This window comes from Empidonax traillii, unplaced genomic scaffold (genome assembly GCF_003031625.1).
Source record: "Empidonax traillii isolate 1590-97213 ecotype Southwest subspecies unplaced genomic scaffold, ASM303162v1 scaffold128:size1411021, whole genome shotgun sequence".
NCBI classification, from domain to species: Eukaryota; Metazoa; Chordata; class Aves; order Passeriformes; family Tyrannidae; genus Empidonax; species Empidonax traillii.
Genome location: NW_020955321.1, coordinates 618,487 through 625,681, shown reverse-complemented (window position 1 = coordinate 625,681; position 7,195 = coordinate 618,487). Strand labels below are relative to the sequence as shown.

Below are 7,195 nucleotides of genomic sequence, written 5' to 3'. Positions count from 1 at the left end.
CATGTGCTCAAAAAGAACAAACTCCCCTTAACAGAAAAAGTACCCCCCAAAATCCCCCACGTTTCCACTGCTGCCCAGCAGAGCAGCATCAAAGAATGCAGCTGCTCCCAGCTTTTATCCCACCTAGGGTGAAATTCTAATGTCTGTGTTGTGCAGGAGGTCAAATAGATTATCATAATAGTCCCTTCTGGCCTTAAAAACTATGAAATTGGAGAGTGAATCGCGCGATTTCGGTCACTATTGAAGCTAGGACGGGAGGCGGCAGAGCCCAGTGATAGGGTGTGATATGGCAGAGTAAATCCAATGTTCTTAGGCCCTGTGAAGCTGGGAGACTGACATTCTGCCTTCTTTGTTGCCCCTTTGGGACACCAAGAGAGATGCAGGTTATTGTAATAATAAGCCCAGTCCACTCTCAATGCATCCCAAGATTATTGCCTCTTACAGGAGTGGGTGCGTGAAGGATTGAGAAACACTAGTTATTTTCAAACTGGATTAAGTCTTTCAAAAGCTAATAGGTTTCCAATGAGCTGTGGTGTTGCTGCTGCAGCTGCTCTAATTTGAGAATAAAAGAATGCAGGCTTTGTGCCTGGGGACCTGTTATTGATCCCAGCAAGAAGGATGGGAAGGAAGGGGGTAGAGGAGGGTTATCCTCCTTTCAGCTGGGGCAGGGGCGTTCTTTTCAAAGTCACATTATCTGCTAGTAACAACAAAACCTAACCCCATGACACGCTGCTCTATACAGGATTGCACTTGTTGAGAACTAAAAGCATTAGAAGGGGAAAAAAAAAAACAACCTCCACTGGCAACCTTGTGCAGCAAACTTCATTGAGGGCCCACGAGACTCAACAGATGGGTCTCGAGACTCCCTCATTAGGAAACGTGCCTGGCCCTTTGCATCTGCTGCCCTGCTCTGCTCTGTGCCACGCACTCATTAGCATCCCAGGCTCACAGATTCCTTAGCACGTGCTTCCAATAAATATTGCAAAGAAAGGAGGGGAGGGAAGCCACTGCTTGGAGCAGAAAGATGAGGGGTCACCCACGAGGCTGGGAAATCCTTACACACACTCACACAGGCACAGCCCCAGAGGAGGGAGGACAATAAAAGGCAGCCAACCACAAACGTGCAGTTAAAGGGACAGGTGTGGAATTGCTTCTATTCAAGTTGTGGCAGATCCTCATTCGTTCCCCTCTGCCACAGTAAATAAAAATCATCATTAAAGATATATAAAACACCCCCCTCAACAATTCAGGGCAACACACAGATTGTGGATCCGCGAGAGTCTGTTTGCTCCTTTCAGACATAAAGCTGATACATGCTGGGTAATGCCACTTACCTTCAAAGAAATTCGTTGGGTTTAAGGGTCCAGTTCTACAGCCAGGCTCTTTTTCTTTCGGGTCTTCACCAAGTTGCCAGAGTGCCACAGATCGGGGACGTCCTTCACCACACGTGGAGCGGTCCATGACTCCCAGCTTGACATCAGGAGCAGTGGAAGAGAAAATCATCTCCAGTGCGTTTGAAAATGCTGTGACACAAACCAGCCGTCAGGGAGGCAGGAATGAATGTAACACCTTCCAGGTTCTGTGGAAAGAGTAAAGACAAACCTTTAATCCAGAGAGGCAGGGTGACAGGGTGTCTTGCTCATAACCCCTAAGAGTAAGGCCCTCTATTTGCCACCTCTCCATGGGGTCCCAAGCCTATTCCTCCTGCACTCCTCATTTGCCCTTGTTTCCACTGCCCTGCTAGAAGCTGCAGGCACTTTTTCCACAGCTGCCTCCAGAGTGGGACTGGGAGAGTCTCAAGTGATTAACTGTGGATGTTGATGCTTAAGCACATCCCTAACCGAACTGAAACTTTTTTGTTCCTCAGTTTAGGCACATTTATGTTTTGGGCTGAATCTGGATTTTAGCAGCTTTAATGTCTCTAAATGTTCCTTCAGGCCCAATGAAGCAACTCCCTCTATATCTCTCCCACAGGAACAAGTAAAATCAAGGCCCAGAATATTAGATCAGCCATGGAATAATGGCAGGCAAAGGCAAGAAGTTATATACTGTACACTCAGATTTAAATGTGCTAATCACTGCTCTCTTCTTTTTAGTCACTTCCTTAGCTAAATGACACCGCTGTGTACTTCAGTCTTGCACCCCCAGGATAGGTTGTGATTGGGAATGTACTGAACACATACTCTCATATGTAATTAACAATGAAAACAATGTGTGTGAAAAAAAGACTTCAGGCATTTTGATGCTGCCATAATGAGAAGATGAAACTCAGTCTGAGCACTTGCTGAAAAAAAAAAAAAAGACTTAAAGCAGCATTTTTGCAGAAAGCTGTGAGGGAAACCCTGCTGGAAATCTGGACCTCTGTTGGAAGCACCCGTTGCCCACTGGAGACAAGGCTCAGCCCAGGTTTCACTGCAGCCTCTTCCAGGACTGACAGGAATAGCTGAGGTTGCTGCTTATCAAAGGAAAGTGTCATCTTGTCTGTGACAGAGGTGCCAGCACTGCTCAGTGTCACAGTCTTTGCACCTACTGGAAGCTACTCCAGCTTGATAAGCTGTACCCCTGCTCAAGACCTTAAACTGCAGTCTCAGCTCTCCCCTGTTTTTAGAAGGCAGGGATTTGAGATCAAATCACTGGTGCACAGGGATGCCACCACCGGGGAGGATAAGTGAAGGGCAGAGCCAGGTTAATGTGGAGGCATCCGAGCCTCGAGGGGTTAACAGAGAAACAACCAGAGAGCAGGTTTTATGTGCATACAAATAAAGGAAACTGAAGGAGAAACAGCACTATTCTCTGGAATGGAGTAAGCTCTCAATTTTAAGCTGTGACAGAAAGCAATAATGTTATGGATTTACTTAATTACAGCTGGATAAAACTTAAAGGCTCTACAATAGATGTGTTTTTTGGCTCTACAACTTTAACTCTTTCGGGGCCTTTACTGGTTCTGACTGCAGTAATTTCTCAGTATCCCAGTCTTTATTATTTTATTGCTCTCAGAGTAGCTTCTCAAAGAGATTTAGTGCCTCACTTTAATTCCTGGGAGCTAATACACAGAAAAACTAAGGTGGGAATTGCTAAGTGATAAAACACACACGCACAATAAACACAACACAGCTTCGAAATTTTAGTTCAAGCAACACACTCCAGGGAAAGAGGGAAGTACTTGTAGCAGCAAACTGGATTTGGGGCTCTGGTCATTAAAGCATCTTCTCCCCTAATCTTTTGTCACATTTGAAAAGCTTGCCCGGAGATACAGCTTTAAGAAACTGCCTGACTTGGACGAAATGGAAGCTTTCATGGAAGTAGCATTGGCTAAACTGTGCTCTTTCTCCTCACCTCTGCCACTTGCTCAACTTTCTCAGCAGAGCTAGTTTTCCCTCCTGCTCCATTTGTGAAATAGCCTACCGTGGGGTGTGGCCTCCCCACAAAACGCTTCCTAATTAGTTTCTAAACATTAAATGATTGTGGAAGCGCAATTCCCATTCCACTCAGGTGATGAAAAGCTTTACAGGAGTTCAGTCTCACTTTGTAATTAGAGAAATTAGCTTTCTAAGTTTAGATCACTCAACTGTGCAAATGGGTTCATCTGCTGGAATGTGTTGCTCCGAAATGCGTGTCAGCCGAGCAGCACGGGCACGGTCCCTATCTCTGCCTCCACGACACTCACCCAAGTGGGGAGGTCAGTCCCGGCGCTGCAGGAGGAAAATGAAGTGTTGTGGGTGTATTGTAGGAAAGGCCTTATCTAAAAGCTCACTCATCCGTGATGGACTGCAGCGATACGTCCTTCTCCTTGCAACAGGGCAGCTTAACTCCCCAGATAAGGGATTATCCGAGTGGATGAAATTTTCACTCTTTCACTCGGTGTGTTTGGAATTATATCTAAAGCTACGCCAAATTGATTTTAATGGGTAATTTCGAGGAGCAAAACCACTTTTAGAAAAATCTACAGAAACAAAGGGCTCCTGTATCCTCTTTGCTGTGAAATGAGGTCGTTGAGCTTTATGAATTCTTTATGACTACGTATTGCACGTGTCAACAGATTCTTTCCTGGTAGCCCTTTACCAGTTTTACTGGAGGCTGATGCAGGATCAGGCCCCCATGATTATGCAACTGTCTTGATGTGGATTAGAGTGGCAAACAGAAGTTTAGTCACTGACTTCAAAATGAGATGGATCGGGTCCCTGAACGAAGAATTTTTCCAGGGGCGCCATTCCAAGCTTACCTTCAGGTATCACAGATCTAAGGAAATCCTGTGGGATTGTTCACAGCCACGACTCAGTGACTCACTGAGCTTTAAAAGGAAATTACAACTTTCCTAGCACAAAGAACTGACTTCACGACACCTGACCCTCGTAAGCCAGGCACTCCCTCTAAAGGCTGTGATCCTCGTCCCACCGAAGTCCTGGGCAGTCTCCCAGTGGCTTCAATGAGCAGCTCTAAATTAAGGAACTGATTCAGGCCCAAAGCAAAGCGGTGCCTGTAATTCTGGACTTTGGCACAACTAGGTGTCCATAACGGCCTCTAACGTGGATGTGATCTAATTATGTCGGAATAGGAAGATTAGCAGGAAGTAACTTTACGCAACGCGAGGAGCTGAGTGCCAGACCCCGAAAAGTTCTTCGCCAGCCACAAAGGAAGACACGTCGGCTCTCCGCACTGGTGGGACGTGCAAGCAGAGCCCTGCAGCAGGAACTTTATGTGCGCCAGTCTCTGGCTACTCCAAGCAGCTCAGTTCAGGCCCCCCCGTGCACACGCAGCAATTTGTACGTTGCCGTATCAGTAATGAAATTAGTGCCTTAAAAACGTGCTCGGGCCGCAGGCACCGCGCTCAGCTGGTTTTCAGTGCTGCTGTGCAGGGGTTTTAAGATCTGCCCTCGAGAGCCCGGTGAAGGAAAGCAAGAGATGGGACTTCAAGGGTGAAATTCTGGACTGCACAAGGTGATTTTACTGCTGACTTCCATGGGGTCAAAATTTGTTCTGCGAGGGAGAGGGTTTGCAACGCGCTTCTGCACGTGACTCACGCTCTGCCTTGCTTTACCTATCAGTAATACTCCCCACCTCAAGACACTGGGAGGCTTAATTCATTAATGCTTGCAAAGCATTTTAAGTTGTTGGACGAGTAATTGTGTTGGAGGGCAGCTACACTGCTGAGTCACAAGCACTGTGGGAACCAGGACTCTGGATTTCCTAAGCACTGGAGTCAAACAGGTGGAGTAACCTGTTACAGAAAGGTCAACTCCAGACCTGCCCTAAAGGTACAGAGCGTACCAGCCAGCAGCAGGGTATTTAAAGGCCCAGAGGAGGAGATGTGTGGCACTTGGGAATGAGTAACATCTAAACAGGCTGCGGAAACTAAACCAACGCTCACTGGAAATAAAAGAGAGGTGCTGGTTCTTGTATCACCAAACTGCAGCCACGTTGTGGGTAAAACACAATGAAGGTTTACCAGCCTAAGAAGAGTTAATTACTCCAGTAAGGAACAACCAATACTGCTGGAACTTGGGGGCTGAATGAGGCTGGAAGGAGCATTTGGCAACCGCACACCTCACAGGCAATGCCAAAATTGCTGGGATGTGATTTTTGAACTCAAATAGGAAGCGATTCTCAGGAGTCAGATGGAAGTCTGAGCAGAGCTCCAAGGTGAGGGGCACAAATGCCACCAGCTTCCCAGCCTGAGGCACTGCAGAATGGGACACCACAGCCAAGAACAGGCACGCACTTTGCTTTTGCCATAGGAAATTAAAACAAAGGATATAAAATTAGGTCAGAAATCTTGTTTTCCTCTGTGCCACTGACTCTGGTGTATAAAGTAGACATTCACACACCTACTGCGTTAGATCAGGGTGGAATAGGAGATCAGGACACAAGAATAGCTGTTCTAGGTCAGACCAAACGTCATGTGGGCCAGGTTCCTGTCTCCAGCGCCTCAGGAAGAAAGGGACAGTGATGCAGCAAGTTCCCAGCACAGTCACCCAACTTCTAGACCAGCAGCCCGGGGACTTCCCAAACCAGAGATGAAGTTAGGGGTGGGGTTTTTAGGGGTTTTCTTTTTTTGTTCAATGCCCTTTGATGTGTGGCTCTTCCTCTGGGAACAAGTCTGAATGGTTTCTGTGCAGACTGTTGGGCTTCTCAGCGCCCCGTGGCAGGGAGTCCCCCAGGTGAAAACCACCTGTCTGTGTGTCTCTGGACCCTGTTCCTAAAAGAATGCCTGAGTCAGACAATCCCCAGCACTCGCCTGGAAGCTGGGACGACTATCTCCAGTGCGGGGAACAGGGACTCTGACGGAGTCTGGGCCAGCACTCCCTTCCCGGGACTGATGAGCTGAGGGATCTTTCCTCCCACCTGGACCCCGGGAAGCCCTCGGCGGTGCGGCCTCGTGTAGAGGAGAGGACAACGAGTCGCACAGTGGCGACTGCCGCCTCGGCTTCTCTCGGGAGAGCCGCTGGCCAGGGCTACCTCAGAGCCTCGGGCCGGCCGTCCCTCCCGTCCCCTCAGGGAGCGCCGGTCCGCTCCCGCGCAGCGCCCCCCGGCCCGGCCCGGCCCGCCTCGCCTCATGGGCACCGCGGGGCGGGAAGGGCGCCCGCCGCCGGCCCAGGGCAGGGGGAGAAGGTTTCACACCGCAAAAAGCGCTCCCGAAATCTTCGTTCTTCCTTCAACCGGCGCCGAGGAGAGGTGGGACGGGCCGCAGCTCCCGGGCGGGCAGGAGCCGCGCGCGTCCCCTCAGCGAGCGGCGGGGCGGGAAAGGCCCGTCAGCCGCGAGCGCCGCCGGGGGCGCGCCCGCCCGGCGCTCCCGGGGCCGCCCCGGAGCGGCTCCTCCCGCTCCAGGTAGCGCTGGGAGCACCTGCGGAGCGGCGCTTCCCGAGGGACGCACCCTCGGGGCAGCCGGGGCGCGCCGTCTCCCTCAGGCGGAGGAGCCGTCGCCCGTAGCTCGCTCCATGCCATGCCGCCCCACGCTGTGCCATCCCTCCGCCTCCTGCCGGTACCTGCCTTCCCCTGACCGTGCCCTGCCATTCCCCTCCTCCTCCTCTTCCTCCTCCCCTCTCTCCCTCCTCCTCCTCTCCCCTCATGCATATGGATGGGCGCATGCGCCCGCCGCCCTGGGCTAGATGAAGCGGAGCGGCGGCGGCGCTCCCAGACGGGCGGGCGGCTGCGGGGCGGTGCGTGTGCTGCATGTGCGTGTGTATGTGTGAGTGTG

At 50.6% G+C, this 7,195-nt stretch overlaps 1 long non-coding RNA gene across 1 annotated transcript; it reads right to left on the bottom strand.

Annotated features, from left to right (window-relative positions):
- Positions 1–1,339: 1,339 nt before the first annotated feature.
- On the bottom strand, positions 1,340–6,704 carry LOC114057371. Its single transcript, XR_003571200.1, has 3 exons — positions 6,619–6,704; positions 3,570–3,692; positions 1,340–1,523 (listed from the first exon to the last, which is right to left on the bottom strand). It is a non-coding gene; the product is annotated as an uncharacterized LOC114057371 (long non-coding RNA).
- Positions 6,705–7,195: the final 491 nt, after the last annotated feature.